This window comes from Prionailurus bengalensis, chromosome D1 (genome assembly GCF_016509475.1).
Source record: "Prionailurus bengalensis isolate Pbe53 chromosome D1, Fcat_Pben_1.1_paternal_pri, whole genome shotgun sequence".
In the NCBI taxonomy this organism is placed as follows: Eukaryota; Metazoa; Chordata; class Mammalia; order Carnivora; family Felidae; genus Prionailurus; species Prionailurus bengalensis.
This window is the reverse complement of record NC_057346.1, coordinates 103,626,028-103,643,630: the sequence shown is the minus strand read 5'-3', so window position 1 is coordinate 103,643,630 and position 17,603 is coordinate 103,626,028. Positions and strand designations below refer to the sequence as shown.

Sequence of the window (17,603 nt, the reverse complement as noted above, 5' to 3'; positions counted from 1 at the left end):
CAAAAGTTTCCAAGTTCTCCAAGGCAGCAAAAAACGAATGGAAACACACCAACAAGGACCCAGGAACCTGAGCTCAGATTCTGAATCTACCATTAATTCATGCTGTGCCCTTGGAGAAGTCACTTACCTTCTCCTTATTTGTAAAATAAGCATAGTAAAAATACTTCTCCCACATATTTTACAGAATTGTGTCTGTAAATAGCAAATAAGGGAAGGTCTATAAAATAACTCAGTAAGGGGTTACCATTTTAAAGCCACTCAATACAACTTTTGTCTTGAGGTGCGTTCCTTGGTCATGGTTGCAGGCTGACAGCAAGTCTTCAGGGAAGGAGAAAGCCTGAGGGCAATGATGCCCACTGACATTCAGATGAATGTAGGATGATCATGGAGCCCAGTGTGCAATCTGATCTCTCTAGAATGATGCTATGTGGACTGTTGTTGCTATTTCAGAGACTGATATAAGGGCACCAAAAATGAGTTATTAAGATATGGGGCTCAGGGGAAGCTCTTTCAAGAGCATCTATGGCTCTTCATCCCACCTTTCTACGGAAGAAGCAATTAAACTACCTACGGGGACCTCCTACATATATTGAGTGGGTATGCACAGTTGTCATTATTTGGTATTTCTTTTTTTCCCTGAATGTATGATTTAGCTATTTTCAGCCTACAATGGGTCATATGGGAACATTCCACACCATCTTTGAAGACTTTCTGTAACTCTAAAAAAATTATGCATTCAAATAATTAGATTTCAACAAGAGAAACATCCCTATAAAGAAAAAAAGTGAGTCTTGTAATAGGCTACACTGTCCCACAAGTAGTAGCATGACATTTCTGTACATTGAAGAAAAATTTTACAAATATGGAGATGTTGCAGCCTGTAATTAGACAGAGACCAAAAAATGGAGCCATGAGTGCACATTCCCAGAGGTAGTTTCAGTATAGAATGGGGTTCCCTGCGGGGCAAATTAAATGCATAAATGTTGTGCATTACTTTGGGATTTTGAAAGTACGTTATGTTTATTACTGACAGTTATTTTCTGGTTTATCTTCTATATGGATATTTTGAACCATTTCAGTTAATGTATGTTCCAGAGTGCATGAAGTAATTTTCCAAATTAAATCATATAGCAAATACTAAATAGCATTTATCTTGTGCTTCCTTGACACCTTGCAAGCCATACTTCTGAGTAAAAATTATAAAATGGTTTGAGGTCACACAGCTGTTGAGATTTCCAGGCAATCATGCCAAAAGTGACGGCTGCAAGCACTGAGTGAGAACATAGATGAAAATATTTCAGCAAAGTGGAAAATAAGCTATAATACAGGAAATGCTCTAGGAGCATATCTAGACAGTTGCTACAGAGAATTCCCAAAGACTCAAGGACCTAACATATGGTCCAATTGGACTCAATTTATTCATTTGTTAGATAATTATTTATTGAGAATCTACAACGAATCACATACTCATTTTAGTGTTGGTGATCATGTGGTAAATACAACGGATAAAGTCACTGTTCTTATGGAGTTAGATTCTAGTTAGGAGAGATAGTTCACAAAGCAAAAGGCCGATAAATATACAACAGGCGAGTGTTTGTAAGGATGACAAAGAATAATGCAGGGTGAGAAGTTGGTGTATGCGGGAAGGAGAAAGTGACAAATTTTTAAAGGTAGGCAGAGAAGGCCTCTAAGATTAAGGAGACCCTGAATGGACTAAGAGAAGATTTCTTTCAGAAGGAACAGCAAGTACAAAGACCCTGAGGTGGAAGTGTATTTGAGTTGTCCATAAAAACCAAGGAAATCACTGTGGATGAAGTGAGGGAGAAGTCCGGGAGAGGGACAAGAGATGACCTAACAACACTGCAGTATGAAAAATAGGAAACATTAGCCATTTCAAAGCATTTTTAGAGAGAAAAGTGTGCATTCTTGACAGTCTCTGTTCATTTTTTAAGCATTATGAGAGTTTGAGGTTACATGTGAATAACGGAAAATGTGTTTATTTCCCTCCATTTTTTGTGTGTGTAGTCTAGATCTTTTGTCCTTTTAAAAAGTGTAATGTGGATATGTTGACTCTACAGAATGACTCAGTCAAGACAGAAATATAACTCTTTTTATTCTTTTAAAATTGTTAACATTTTTATTTGTTTTTGAGAGGCAGAGAGAGACAGAGCATGGGCAGAGGAGGGGCAGAGAGAGAGGGAGACACAGAATCCGAAGCAGGCTCCAGACTCGGAGCTGTCAGCACAGAACCTGACGCAGGGCTCAAACCCATCAACTGTGAGATCATGACCTGAGCTGAAGTTGGACATTTAACTGACTGAGCCACCCAGGCGCCCCAATACGATTCCATTTAAATGCAATATCTATGTGTCTTTCAATAAAATGTGCCAACAAAGAAAATACTTCTATTTAGAATTACGTACTTTTTCTTCAGTTAAGATTTTACAACAGGAATTCAGCAAAAGAAACAAATATTAGACACAAATTTATATTCTAACCCCCAAATTATTTAAAATCATTTTATTCAAAACCACTGACACTTCGTTTACCTCTGCCAAATTTACCACTGCCATGTGTATATGTCCTCAGAGTCATAGAGGATATGTGTATGTGTCTCTGCTCATAGACTCATTTTTCCCACTGATTTACATGTACGTTTACACAGGCACGTGGTAGAGAAAATGCATGTGGAACAAGCGAATAAAACAAATGCCATTAGTAAGTGTTTTGAGAAGCAGGACCCCTGGATTTTCATGGCTTTCTTTGAGCCATACTAGTTCAAGTATTATATTTTAGACATGCTTTATTTTTACAAGACAGCAGGCTTTTCAAGTGTTAGGGATATAACTTGAGGAATTAAATGCAGGGTAAGTCTTAAAAATATGAATGGGATAAACCAAGAGAAATGAAACTAGATTATTGTGCATAATATAATATTAAAATCCCAGGACGAGAGATGATTTTGCTTTTTCCAAAACTTTCTTGAAAGTGTTCTTGACCTCTTTGTTCCTCAGGCTGTAGACCACAGGGTTCAGCATGGGGATGAGCACAGTGTAGAACACGGATGCCGTTTTGTCTGTGTCCATGGAATGGCTGGAACTGGGCTGTAAGTACATAAAGATGACTGTCCCATAGAAGATGGAGACTGTAGTGAGGTGGGAAGTGCAGGTGGACAAAGCCTTTTGGTGCCCCTGAGCTGACTGCATCTTCAAGCTGGTTATAAATATGAATAGATAGGATAGGATTATAACGAGAAGAGCAAAAAAGACATTAAAGCTGGACACATACACAAGAACCACCTTACTAATGTGTTTATCAAAGCAAGAGAGAGCCATGACTGCTGGAATATCACAGGAAAAAGTGATGGACCACATTGGACTGACAGAAAGAAAGACTGAACGTATTCCCAACCTGAATGGATGCATTCAGGAGACTACAGATGTAGCAACCCATGGCCAGAAGAGCACACACACTCATCGTCATGGTGGTGGTGGGATGGAGGGGCTTCACACTGCTGCGTAGAGGTCATGGGCCGCTGAGGATAAGAGATAATGTTCCACAGTTGCAAAGGCTGCAGAAGAGAACTTTTGAGCAGCACACGCATTATAGGAGATGACCTGGTCTCCTATAAGGAATCCAGCCATGACCCTGGGAATGACAGCTGTAGAGCAACCAAAGTCCACCAGAGACAGGTTACTGAGGAAAAAGTACATGAGAGAGTGGAAATGGGAGTCCAGTAGGATCAGTATGATCATCCCCAGGTTCCCCCAAACACTGATGAAGTAAATGAGGGGTGAACACAATAAAAAGTGGAATTTAAAGTTCTAGAGTATTGGTCAGATCCATCAGGATGAAATCTGTCACTTCTGTATTAGTGTCCATGGGAATTACTAAATTCTTTGTAGTAATGAGAAAGAAAGGAATGTTTGGTAAGCAGAAAATAAATGGTACTTAAATTTACTTATTTATTTATTTATTTATTTATTTATTCATAAGTATGTTTATTTATTTGAGAGAGACAGAAACAGCACAAGCGGGGAAATAGGCAGAGAGACAAGGAAAGAGAATCCCAAGCAGGCTCTAAGCTGCCAGCACAAAGCCCTACACAGGGCTCAAACTCAGAAAACTGTGAGATCATGACCTGAGCTGAAACCAAGTCAGATGCTTAACCAACTGAGCCACCCAGGCCCCCCTGCACTGAAATTTAAATATATAAATACCTCATTTATTTCACCATTTAATTATGGCAATAATTTATTCTTCATGATTCTCTGATATAAAGCATAGATTTGAACAAAAAACTTAGGGCTTAGATAAATGATCTATATGGTTACATACTGTTAAAGCCAAAAGATCCTTACAAGTCCCATAGCCAACTTCTTACTTGTGCCAATGCACAAAGAGAGGCGCAGAAAGAGATTATGATTTATCCAAGGTCACATATTTGCTGTACCTACATTTCCTAAGTCAGATTTCCTGAGTTTATTGACAGCTAAAGTTTATACAGTGCTCACATCAAGTACACGCTTATGTCTAATGTTGACATATGCTTGATCCTCTCCACAACCCACAAATGACTGTGCAAGTCTACATCAGTATCAACCAATAGAGTCAAGCCTTGGACCCAGGCAAAGTGATTTCCTAGACCCAGGCTCTTTTTTTTTTTTCAACGTTTATTTATTTTTGGGACAGAGAGAGACAGAGCACGAACGGGGGAGGGGCAGAGAGAGAGGGAGACACAGAATCAGAAACAGGCTCCAGGCTCCGAGCCATCAGCCCAGAGCCTGACGCGGGGCTCGAACTCACGGACCGCGAGATCATGACCTGGCTGAAGTTGGACGCTTAACCGACTGCGCCACCCAGGCGCCCCAGCCTAGATCCAGGCTCTTAACTGAAGTTTAATTGAATTTATTTTAGCTGAGTTCACATTTATTCATTGTGTCCATTAGGCCAAACTCAGTACTTGTAGGTATTCAGTAGAATAGCTATGTATATACAAACTAGATGTACTGGGATAACAGCACAACTACAGTAGAGGCATGTACAACCAGGAATTGCAGTTCAATTCAATTCTGAAGAAGGTATGGCATTGGGTGTTAGAGCTTGGGCTCTGAGAAGATGTTCATAAGCATTCAGAGAGCAGCCCTACCATTTTCAACCAAGGAGACATTGGTCCTAACATAACTTCCTTGAGCCTCATTTTCTTTATAAAATGAAGATGGCAGGGCACCTGCGTGGTTCAGTTGGTTAAGCCTCCAGCTCTTTTTCTCAGCTCAGGTCTTGATCTCAGGATGGTGACTTCAAGCCACGCTGGGCGTGGAGCCCCTTAAAAAAATAAATAAATAAAGATGGTAATGGAATGATTTAAAAGGGATTTTTTACAAAATCTAAATGAGGTAATTCATTTTTAAAAAAGCACAATGTGGGCATTCATCACAATCCTGATGAGTTACTACATTATTAATAGGATGGAACGATGGTCTCCATCTTGGTTAAGGACAGGTGGGGGTGGGATGCAGGGCTTCACGATGTGGAGGCAGTGTGAAGTCTCGTAGCCCCCAGCCTCTTGTACAGTCACAGAGATGGAGAGTTGAAGGGTCATGGACCAGGAATTTCATTCTAGTCTGCAGATCTGTTATGTAGTCAGCTCCATGGTTTTGCTTTTTAATTTTTAATTTGACCTTGGAGCTTTTGGTAGCATGTCCATTCTCTGGTAACTACTTTCTCTATCTCCTCTCTACCTTCTATTTCCTCCTGGCCATTTTGCAACTTCACTTTACATTCCTGTCCCTAAAGGCACTTGTGTGTTTATAAATTTCTAACATACATGATAATATAACCTACGACTTTTAAAGCAAATATAATGTGCTGCATTCTATGACCATGAATAAAGGAATGACATATTCAGATATAGATATGTTTCACTTTAATCTTCATAACATTAAACGTCAGTCGGCACTAGTATCCCTATTTTACAAATAAGAAAAGAGGATTTGAGAAGTTACTTCCTAAAATTACATGTCTAAGAGGAAGCAGCTCTGAGAATCAAATGTATCTATGATCTATTTTACAACCTACGCACTGAATGACTGCTCTGTCGACTTTTCTAGACGTCAGGAAAAGGGTAAGCTTCGGGGGTAAAGAATATTAAAGTGGAGTACAGATCTAAATAATCTCATGAAGATCCTTCTGGCATCTAAAGAACTGTCCAATCAAACTTTGCTTGTGAGCCTCCCCTACAATGACAGGAAAAGATAGAAAATGGGAGGAAATTACCTCCTGTTCAATCAGAGCATCATCCACCTTCTGTCTTTGTCCATCCTCTTTAGGAACATAACAACGTTTCATAAGTGCCACTGAGCTTCCTGCTAACGGAAGTGGTTTTTAATTGGACATAAAGTCCCAAGCGTTTCAGAAAAGATGTTCATGGTATTCTATTTTGAGCTCAAATAACTCATAACATCAGCTTCATTACTACTTTTACATGTACTACACTTCTCACTAAAAATGTGTGTGAAATACAAAAGGTTACTTACCTGGTCCTTGAAAACAGGCGACGGAAATCCTGAATGTTTAGTAATTGATCCGAAACTCTGTGGGGGAAGAACGTAGCAATCCCATCAACAAAGCTCCCTCCCAGAAGCGAATCAAAAGGTGCCCTTAGAGTTGTCCCTTATCTGATGTCAAACTTAGTTTCTTTATTTGTGAAATAGAGTGTTATTAACACATGGGCATGATTCGCAGGACTGTGGCTATGAATAGCAAATAAAAAGGCTATAAAACAACTCAGTAAAGGGTTATCACTTGGACTGCATTCAATATAATTTTCATGCTAGGGGTTTTCCTGACGATGGTTGCAGACTCACAGAAATTCCACAATTTGGGGGAAGATCAGCACGTGTACTAACAACCATTCGCATTCACACGAGTAAATAAATTACCCAGATGCCTTGGTATATAATCTGTTCCTTTCAAAATGATGTCAGACAGAAGAACCATGTTGGGATTCTAAAAGATAATAATGAATAAGAACCAGAAACCTGGAGATCTCAGGGGAACAGGCCCTTGTGAGGGCAGCTCTAGGACTTTCTCCTACTACTTAAGGGAGAGGCAATTAAACCATCTGCGAATACCTAGCTTAATGTGTTGAGTGAACACACAGATGCATTTACATTATTTTTTTTTTTTTGCCATGTCTTCCTCGTTTTCAGTTTAGGCATAATTCACTTACAGCAAATTTCATGCATTTTAGTGTATAGTCCTGAAAGTTGGTTAAATGCGTATGATCGTGAGCCACCAACACAATCAAAACAAAGACTAGTACCATCTGTCCTCCAAAGTCCCTGTGTTCCTTTTTGGTGAAGCCCTCCTGCTGCCCTCAGATCCTGAAACTGATTTTGTTCTTGAGACTTTTCCTCTGGAAGAAATGTCATATAAATGAGGTCATACACTATCTAATTTGTTGAGTCTGGCTTGTTTCACTCAGCATAAGGTGTATATGAGATTCATCCATTTCTTGCACGTATCAGTGGTTTGTTCCTTTTTATTGTCGAGTAGTATTCTATTATGTGGACCTAACCACACCGTTTATTTCTAGATTGTATTGATTACAGTTACATCAGCTATAAACCTTTGCATACAGAACTATTGTATAAACATGGGTTTGAGTAAATACCTTGAAGTGAGATTGTTAGCAGATATGGTAGATTTATGTTTAACCTTATCAGACATTGCCAAATGATTTTTTTAAGTTTATTTTTATTTTTGACAGAGAGAGAAAGTGCGGGGGTGGGGGGAGGGAGAGCACACAAGTCGGGGAGGGGCAGAGAGCGAAAGAGAGAGACACAGAATCTGAAGCAGGATCCAGGCTCTGAGCAGTCAGCACAAAGTCTAGCATGGGGCTCAAGCCCATGAACCATGAGATCATGCCTGAGCAGAACTCAGACGCTTAATCTGCTGAGCCACCCAGGCGCCCAGCCAAACAATTTTTTTGAGTAATGCGCCATTTTGTATTTCCATTGGTAGTCCATGATAATCTCAATTTCTTCATGTCATTGCCAAACCTTAGTACTGTCAACCCCAAGGTAGAGTATTCCTGACAGAACAAAGAGCCTGAATGAAGATTCTAAGGCTGTGAGAAATTATGTTGGTTATGGAGCAAGAGAAGTCCATTAGCCCCACAACAGTATGTGGCAGAACTATTGCAGAAGGGCCAATCACAGCTGCCAAGAGCTGTGATACTGTTTGGGGAAAATAAGGGACAAGTCAAGCATTAAAAAGGGATATTCAGGAAATGATACAGGGGCTTTGAAAAGCTCTGACATATTTCTGGGTATGCACATGTAGTATGCAGGTAAAAACAGAGCTGATGCCAGTTACTTATTCGTGGCTCATCTTATGGTTCCCCGCCAAGAAGAAAGCAAAAACCAGGGAAGATTTGTCAACTGCCCAAACTTTGAATACGTTCCCCAAACCATTCCCAGAACCTTCCTTCAAAATGGGTCTAAGAAGAACTTCCGGCACATCATTCGCTGACCACTGATACAGTGGCTACCCTTAAGAGCACAGGCTTATAAATAAGAGCAAGAGTTGAAAAGATTGGGTTGAAACTTCAAAGGCTACACACAGAAGGGACACAGACTCTAAAATCAGTGTAGTTCGATCAATGAAACAAGAATGAGTATCAAACAACAACTCTGGGGATGGTCAGCATTCAAAGTTTCTATACTATGTGATCTGAAGGGCCCATTTTTTCAGCCAAAAAAAAATGGTAAGGCATGAAAATAAGGAGAAAAATGTGGTCCAAACAAAGGGGAGAACAGTCAATAGAAACTCTCTGAGGGAGGTCAGATGTATTCAAAGAACTGAAGAAAACAAGGAGAGGAAGATATGATGCCAGTGATTCATCTAATAAAGAATAGCAATAAACAAGATGAAAGTTATAAAAAAGGAAGAAGCTGTAATTTTGGAGTCCAAACTTTAACTGCATCAAAATTCAATTGTTTTTCCATATCAAGCAATGCCATGAATACAATTTTTAAAAAGACAAATCACAAATTGGAAGAAAGTGTTTGCAAATACAATAGCTGATTTAAAAGTTCATTTTGAGACTGTAGACATCTTGCAACTCAATTATGAGAAAACAAACATTTCGATTAAAAAGCGGGGGAAAGGTTTGAAGAGATGTGTTAACAAAGAAAGCGTATGAGTGCTAAGAAGCACATGAAAAGATACAAAATATCAATAACCATAAATACTAAAACCAGAAGGAGACACCAGTTCACACACATTTGTATGGCTGCCATTGAGTAAACAGATAATAACAGATGCTTGTACAGCTGTGGTAAAGGAGGGTCCTCTTACCTCACTGGTAGTATTTGAAGTTGGGGTTACTGGAGAGGCTGGAGAATTGGGACAAACTCTTGGTAGAATAAAGAGGTCGAATAAAATCCTCTGCGGTCTCATTATACAAAAAAAGCAAATAACTACTGGAGGAAGGAAGTCTGTTTCAGGCACAAAGACAATATCACTCACAAGATATAGCTGTCTTTAGAAGGTCAAGGAGTGAGGTGCTAGGGGACTGCTCTGGAAACTTCTGAAGACATTAAGGACAGAAGACTTTTTATTTTAGTTTTTGTATATTTTTAGTGTTTACTTATTTTGAGGGAGAGAGAGAGAGAGCACAAGCAGGAGAAAGGCAGAAAGAGAGGGAGAGAGAGGATCCCAAGCAGGCTCCACACTGTCAGCACAGAGTCTGATGTGGGGCTCAAACTCACTACCCACGAGATCATGACCTAGGCCAAAATCAAGAGTCAGATGCTTAACTGACTGAGCCACCCAGGCACCCCCATAAAGACTTTTTAGAGTTCCAATCAAAATTCCTGGGAGGAAGCAGCTGAAATTCTAGTGATTATAACGACTTCTAGAAGCTCCGTGTATCTAAGGGATAAATTTATCGTCTCCATCCACTGCAAGTGTGGGTCCTTTCAATCCAATAGCTTATGAACTAAGAAGAAAAGTTAGCTCATCCTGTATACACATCCAATATATAATATTGAACTAGGGTAAAGATAATAAGGAAAAAGCCACCAACTCATTCATAAAAGTGAACAAAGGAAGACAAAGTTAATTCCAGAATTTTGCTGAGTTGACAAAGACCCTTCCACCATGAGGATGATAGATAATTCTTCATTATATCTTGATTCTTATTTTTGTGATGAACTCTATTTGCCATTCTTTTTCTTAGAACCTCATTCAGTTTTTTTTTGAAATTGTTTTCTTACCCATTATTCTTTATTTACAACTTGTGAAGTGATTTTGAAGGGTCTGTTCTCCTTGAGGAACATCATTTGGCAGACTTACTTCCACCCATGCAATTTTTTAATTTCCACAGGTGGTTTAAGACTTTTTCAATGAAGGTATAACCTTCTTAGAGATGCAGCTCCTTAAAAAACCTGGATGTTTCTTATCAATTTGCTCCCATAGTCTAGTCAACACACCCCAAATTATTTTCTAGATATAACTCTCTAGATTATTTTATTTATTTTCCTCCTTACTCCTGTATCTTTCTCTCTTAACTTAATAATGCCTGTGATTTTAAAGGACACATGGATGCTGATGTTTATAGCCGTGCTATCAACAATAGCCAAATTATGGAAAGAGCCCGAATGTCCATTGACTGATGAATGGATAAAGAAGTTGTGGTGTTTATAATACCATGGAATATTATTCAGCCACAAAAAAGAATGAAATTTTGCCATTGGCAATGACATGGATGGAGCTAGAGAGTATTATGCTAAGCAATATAAGTCAGTCAGAGAAGGACAAATACCATATGATTTCTCTCATATGTGGAACTTAAGAAGCAAAACATGAACATAACGGGGAAAAAGAGAGAGGCAAACCATAAAACAGACTCTTAACTAAAGATAACAAGCTGAGGATTGCTGGAGGGGGGCAGGGAATGGGTTAAATGGGTGATGGGTATTAAGGGAACTTGTGATGAGCACTGGGTGTTATATAGAAGTGATGAATCTCTAAATTCTACTCCTGAATCTAGTATTACGCTATATGTTAACCAACTGGAATGTAAATAAAAACCCAAAACTACTGGGGCGCCTGGGTGGCACAGTCGGTTAAGCGTCCGCCTTCAACCAGGTCACGATCTCGCGGTCCGTGAGTTCGAGCCCCGCGTCGGGCTCTGGGCCGATGGCTCAGAGCCTGGAGCCTGTTTCCGATTCTGTGTCTCCCTCTCTCTCTGCCCCTCCCCCGTTCATGCTCTGTCTCTCTCTGTCCCAAAAAATAAATAAAAAAAAAAAAACGTTGAAAAAAAAATTAAAAAAAAAAAACCCCAAAACTACTAACAATACTATAAAGAAAGGAAGAAAGAAGGAAAGACTATGACTGACATATTGTTGGTGACTAATAGATTGTGGTTTAAAATTACAATGATTTTTACTTGCTTATGTGGTATCCAAGATTGGATCCTGACCAAAGGGGAGAAAGAAAAGACATTATGGGAAAAAGTAATAAAGTTTGAATAATCTCTGGACTTCACTTAACAGTAAAGTACCAATGTTGGATTCTTTGCCTTGAAAAATGCAACATGATAATGTAAGATAATAAAACTTTAGGTGAAAAGTTTTGAGGGAAACTAGGTGAGTGGATATCCAGGAGTTCTTGGTGCTACCTGTGAAACTTTTGTGCAAATCCAAAACAATTCCAACATTAAAAGTTTATGAGAAATAATTTAAACAGTGGGCTCTCTAGATGGCATACAAAGGGCTCAACAGAACTTCTCTTCAGTGAAACAACGTCATCACTGGTGGAAATTTTTTTTAACCCCAACAATTTGAAATCCTTTGAACTTGTCTTAAGGACATACAGCAAATGGAGAAACATGTGCTTGAGGAGATCTGCTCAGTCTCCTAAGAACAGCATTGTGGCATTTAGGCCATGACCCACCTTCTATCACCTTCCCCAGCTCTGTGCAGTAGAAGTTATGTTACAGGAAAATGTGTCCAAGAAGGCAGGGGTACTTTCTAACTCCAGGTTCCATTGTGGGCTACAGTATCATTCTCTGCAGGGCAGGACACAGGCATCTCTCATTCTCTCCACGTCCATATTGCAGAAGCATTATTCCCAATGAGTGAGGCTGGGAGCGGGGGGCAGAGGCTGTCATCTCCCATCCAGTTAATAGGGTAAAAGCTTTGCCCAACATACAGAAGGCTGAGAGTTTAGGGACCCAATGGCCTCTGCCTCAATTTGTTTGTTGGGTAGTGATTTCACATTGGGAAGGACAGGCCAAGAAACCTAGGGCTATGGTCTTCCCCCTAGCACTTGCTTAAAGAAGAAGAGTATCATTCTGGGAGAGCTGGATCCTGTCTCTTCCTCCAGTCCTAGTACAATGGCACAGAGTTTCTATCCAGAGAGTAGGCAGTCCATGAAGACAAGAATTCTGAAGCTTTACCTGAGGTGAATGACTTTATTTAGAGCAGGTAAGAAGTTCAAGCCTAAGAATATTATGGAAAACCATAGAGCATTTGGTGATAAGCAATTAAAAGAGGGTTGGAAAATTTCATGATACTGGTAGAAAAACATAAAATGGCAGAGCATCCAGTAGATTTCAAGAGAGAACAGGAGCAAGAGATAGTCAAGAAAAGTCCTCCTAAAATCATACTCATGCCTAATGGTCCTGAGGGCTGAACACATACTTTACATTGCATCCACTTAAGAGTCATAAAAGCAGGATGCGGAGAAAATGCAAAAGCTTTACCAAACCACACAGTGATCCATAAGCAAAGAGCCTTGAACCCTTAGCACACTTGACCACAACCTTCGACTAAACACTGGATGAAGAATAAACTACTCTAATCCAGGTATAACTCTAAAGGAGTAGTGTCTGAAAAAAGTCATGCTTATCCCTGTTGATCTGGAAGACGTTGTGCATTCCCAAGGTTACACTCCCTGGAGAGTCATAGGAAGGAAAACTTCTAGTCCCTGGATGAACGTAGGGCAAAATTATAATGTCGCTGAACTGTGAAAGCCATATCCAACACACAGAAACATCCAATGGTAAAATGTGAAAATTGGTGTCTACCTGATTCGGGAGACTTAAGAACAATTTTTTATGTGGAAATGGTGCATGAGTCCCAAGAGTAATCCATTGGCAGGCAGGCTAAAAGATAAATAGGGGAAAAGGTAGGGTCAAGGACATCAGAACCCGCATACTTCAGGGGAAATAGATACACTTTGCTGAATTAGTTCTGCAAGTCATTAGCCACATAAATAAATGACTGGAGAGTGAGATTAGCAGGACAGAGGGATAGGAAATCAATATCCACGTTCCCTGACAGAAAAACAAATTTAAGACTATAAGTAACGAAACACCCTTATGAGAAGTGCAAAGTCCAGTTCGATGTCTTGTGTGTTGAAATCTCAACGCTGAGTACTTCAAAGTGTGTTCTTATTTGGAAATAGGATTGTTGCAGATTTACTTATTTAAGATGAGGTTCCACTGGGGTAGGGTGGGCCCCAAATCTTATAGGATTAATCTAATCTAATAGGACTCCCTTTAAAAAGGGAAAATTTACACAGATGCAATCACAAGGCAATAACACCATGTGAAGAGGAAGACAGAGGTCAGAATGGTCAGCAGACCAAGGAATGCAAACGAACACCAGCACATCACCCTGATGCTCGGAGACAGATATGAGACAATTTCTCCCTTACCGAATTCACAAGCAACCAACGGAACCAACCCCATCGACACATGGACCTCAGATTTCTAGCATCAGAAATGTGAGATGATACATTTCTGTTAATGCCACCTTCTTTGTGGTACTTTTTAAGAGCAGTCTTAGGAAATTAATATAGGCAACAATATGGATGAATCTCAGATACATCTTACGTGAAGGAATCCAGACACAAAGGCTACACACACTAGGACTCAACTTACAGGACATTATTGCAAAGGCAAAATTACATGGACAAAAGCCGCAACGTGGTTTCCAGGGACAGCAGGTAGGAGAAGGGATGAAATATAAGAACATGTGACACAAAACCATGTGTGCACCCTGATCAGATCCAGCTAGGTCCCCACAGGCTGTTTAATTGCTTCTCCCTAAGAAGGTGGATGAGAGCTACAGATGCCCTCCTGGGGGACATACACGGAGAACTCCGTGTCTATCTCACTCCCTCCTGATTCCATGAGATAGCCCCTGAAATCCCAGTAGGACTCAACATGACATCATTTCAGAGACCCCAGGCCATGTGCCACGCCCCTCTGGCCATCATTTATTCAGCTGACTGCTATCGTTGCTGGTACATGCAGACCTTCCTCCCTGACCTTGGACCTGAGAATTTGTTTCCAGCCTGCGATCGTGGCCAGGGAAAACATCTCCTCATGGAAATGATATTGATTGAGTTCCAGGTGAGAACCCCTCAGCAAGGTGTTTTCTAGAGCTTCCCTCCTTTGCTCATCACGACACAATTCTGTGAATTATGTGGGAGAGATGATTTTATCCTTTATTTTACAAATAGGGAGAAGACAAGTGGCTGCTCCAAAAGCATAGTCAGAACTAAGGGTGGGTTTAGGACTTGGATCATGTTTGTGACTCCATGTTGGGATCTTTCCTCCAATTTTACCTGTCTTAGAAGTCTTGGAATTTTCACTAGTACCTGATAAAGAACATCTACAACAGTATATATGCATTATTTCATAGCAAAAAGTCTGATTTCAGACTCACTATTCAGGATTGCCTGTCTCTTCTTTTCTGCCAGCGAGGTAAGCTTCTATGTTGCGTGTATTGTTTTTTTAGTAAGAAGTATAATTAATGCAAAATCCACGGGGCGCTGTACCTACTATGAGTTATTTGAGCACCAAAATAGATGATTTGAACATTACTTCTAAAGCAGTGAGCTGAGGCTGGGATTTTAGTATCAAAATTTCCGTCAATGGGGAGTTTAGTGATATCTATGGAATAACATCAACTGCTTTCTTTAAAAAGATCAGCCAAATTATATACCTTCTCATATCCTCAGGTGTCTTAATGGTAAAGTGGGAATAATCAAAATTCTACTTACCTCAGAATGAATTTAAATGAAATGGTATATTTTATACATGTATATTAACACATGCATAAATATATGTACACATGCATACATAGAAATATATATGCATGTAGTTCTTACTCTTTGCAGGACGTTCCATATTCTGAGATGTTATGACTGTCGATGGTTGACAGACCTAATGACTTCAGGGGCTAGGCTTGGAGAATGAGGATGTGAAAGAATCAGGAGAACAATGGTAGATAATGATTTGTGAGGATAGTTGTCTTTCTAAAGGGCCTCAGATTATAATAAAGATTTAAGACACGGTTCCTACACAAGAACATATCACATAAAAATTTTTAAACATGGAGCTCTCCACCAAAACAGACCTGAAGACTCAAGCTAGCCAACAAACCAGGACTTTTCAACTCTTGATCTTGGTGATTCAACTATGAGATGACAGTAATGGGAGGAAGAATGAGTTTAAGAAAGGACACTCTTTTGACTCATGCTAAAACAAGGATTTTAATTTCTGTGATGTTGGCTGTGATCTGTCTTCTTTCATTTGTGAGTTTTGTCTATTTGGGTCCTTTCTCTTTTCTTTTTGATAAGCTGGCTAGGGGTTTATCAATTTTGTTTATTCTTTCAGAGAACCAGATCTTAGTTTCATTCATCTGTTCTGTGATTTTTTTTTTTGTTTCCATATTATTTATTTCTGCTCTAATCTTTATTATTTCCCTTCTTCTGCTGGCTTTGGGCTTTGTTTGCTGCTCCTTTCTGCCACCTTTAGGTTTAAGGTTGGGCTGTGTATTTGAGACCTTTCATACTTCTTCAGATAGGACTGAATTGCAATATACTTCCCTCGTAGGACTGTCTTTGCTACATCCCAAAGGTTTTGGACTGTTTTACTTTCATTTTCATTTGCTCCCATGTATTTTTTTAGTTTCTTCTTTAATTTACTCATTAACCCATTCATTATTTAATAGGATGTTCTTTAACCTCCATGTATTTGAGGGCTTTCCAATTTTTTTCTTGTGATTGATTTTAAGTTTCATAGCATTGTGATCTGAAAATATGTATGGCGTGATCTCGATCTTTTTGAACTTAGTGGGGCATATTTGTGACCCAGTATGTGATCTGTTCTGGAGAATGTCCCATGTACCCTCAGAAGAATGTGTAGTCTGCTGCTTTAGGATAAAATGTTCTGCATATATCTGGTAAGTCCATCCAGTCCAGTGTGTCATTCAAAGCCATTGTTTCCCTGTTGATTTTCTGCTTGGATGATCTGTCCATTGATGTAAGGGAGATGTTAAAGCCCCCCACTATTATTGTATTATTATCAATGAGTTTCTTTTTTTATTTTTAGAAGTTTATTTTTTAATGTTTATTTATTTTTGAGAAACAGAGAGAGAGACAGAGTGCGAAGTGGGAAGGGACAGAGAGAGAGAGAGAGAGAGAGAATCCAAAGCAGACTCCAGGCTTTGAGCTGTCAGCAAAGAGCCCAACACAGGGCTCAAACTCATAGACTGTGAGATCATGACCTGAGCTGGTGTTGGGTGCTTAACCGACTGAGCCACCCAGGCACCCCATCAATGCGTTTCTATATGTTTGTTATTAATTGATTTATATACTTGGGTGGTTCCAAGATGTGGGGATAAATATTTACAATAGTTAGGTCTTCTTGATGGATAGATCCCTTAATTATGATACAATGCCCTTCTTCATCTTTTATTACAGTCTGTTTTAAAGTCTGGTTTGTCTGACATAAGTATGGCTATTCCAGCTTTCTTTTGGCATCCATTAGTATGATAGATAGTTTTCCATCCCCTCACTTTCAATCTGCAGGTGTCTTTAGGTCTAAAAGAAGTCTCTTGCAGACAGCATATAGATGGGTCTTGTTTTTTTTTTTTATCCATTCTGATACCCTATGTCTTTTGATTAGAACATTTAGTCCATTTACATTCAGAGTTATTATTGAAAGATATGGATTTAGTGCACATCCTGAAGATGTGCTCAGGTGAGGGATATCAGAAGGCTTTGTCCACCTGCACTTCCCACCTCTCTACAGTCTCCATCTTCTATGGGACAGCCCTCTTCATGTACGCCCAGCCCAGCTCCAGCCATTCCACGGACTCAGATAAAATTGCATCCGTGTTCTACACTGTGGTAATTCCCATGCTAAACCCCCTGGTGCATAGCCTAAGGAACAAAGAGGTGAAAAACGCATTCAAGAAGGTGGTTGAGAAGGCAAAATTTTCTCTAAGCGTTGTCTCTTAAAGTTATAAGATCCACAGTGACCTGTGTTGTTCTTCTCAGATCCCCAATAGGCAATGATTCGCATTTTTAAAAATCAAAGTATAATTAACATATAATGTTATATTAGTGCTGGTGTACAACATAATGATTCAACAATTATATGCTACTTAGTGCTCACCACAATAATTGTAGCCACCATCTGTCACCAAACAACATTATTACCATCTTATTGGCTGACTATATTCCCTATGTGGTAGTTTTCGTTTCCATGACTTACTTATTTTGTAAGTTTATTT

The 17,603-nt window shown here is 39.5% G+C and overlaps 1 pseudogene; it reads right to left on the bottom strand.

Annotated features, from left to right (window-relative positions):
* Nucleotides 1-2,936: 2,936 nt before the first annotated feature.
* On the bottom strand, nucleotides 2,937-3,885 carry LOC122483798 (annotated as a pseudogene).
* Nucleotides 3,886-17,603: the final 13,718 nt, after the last annotated feature.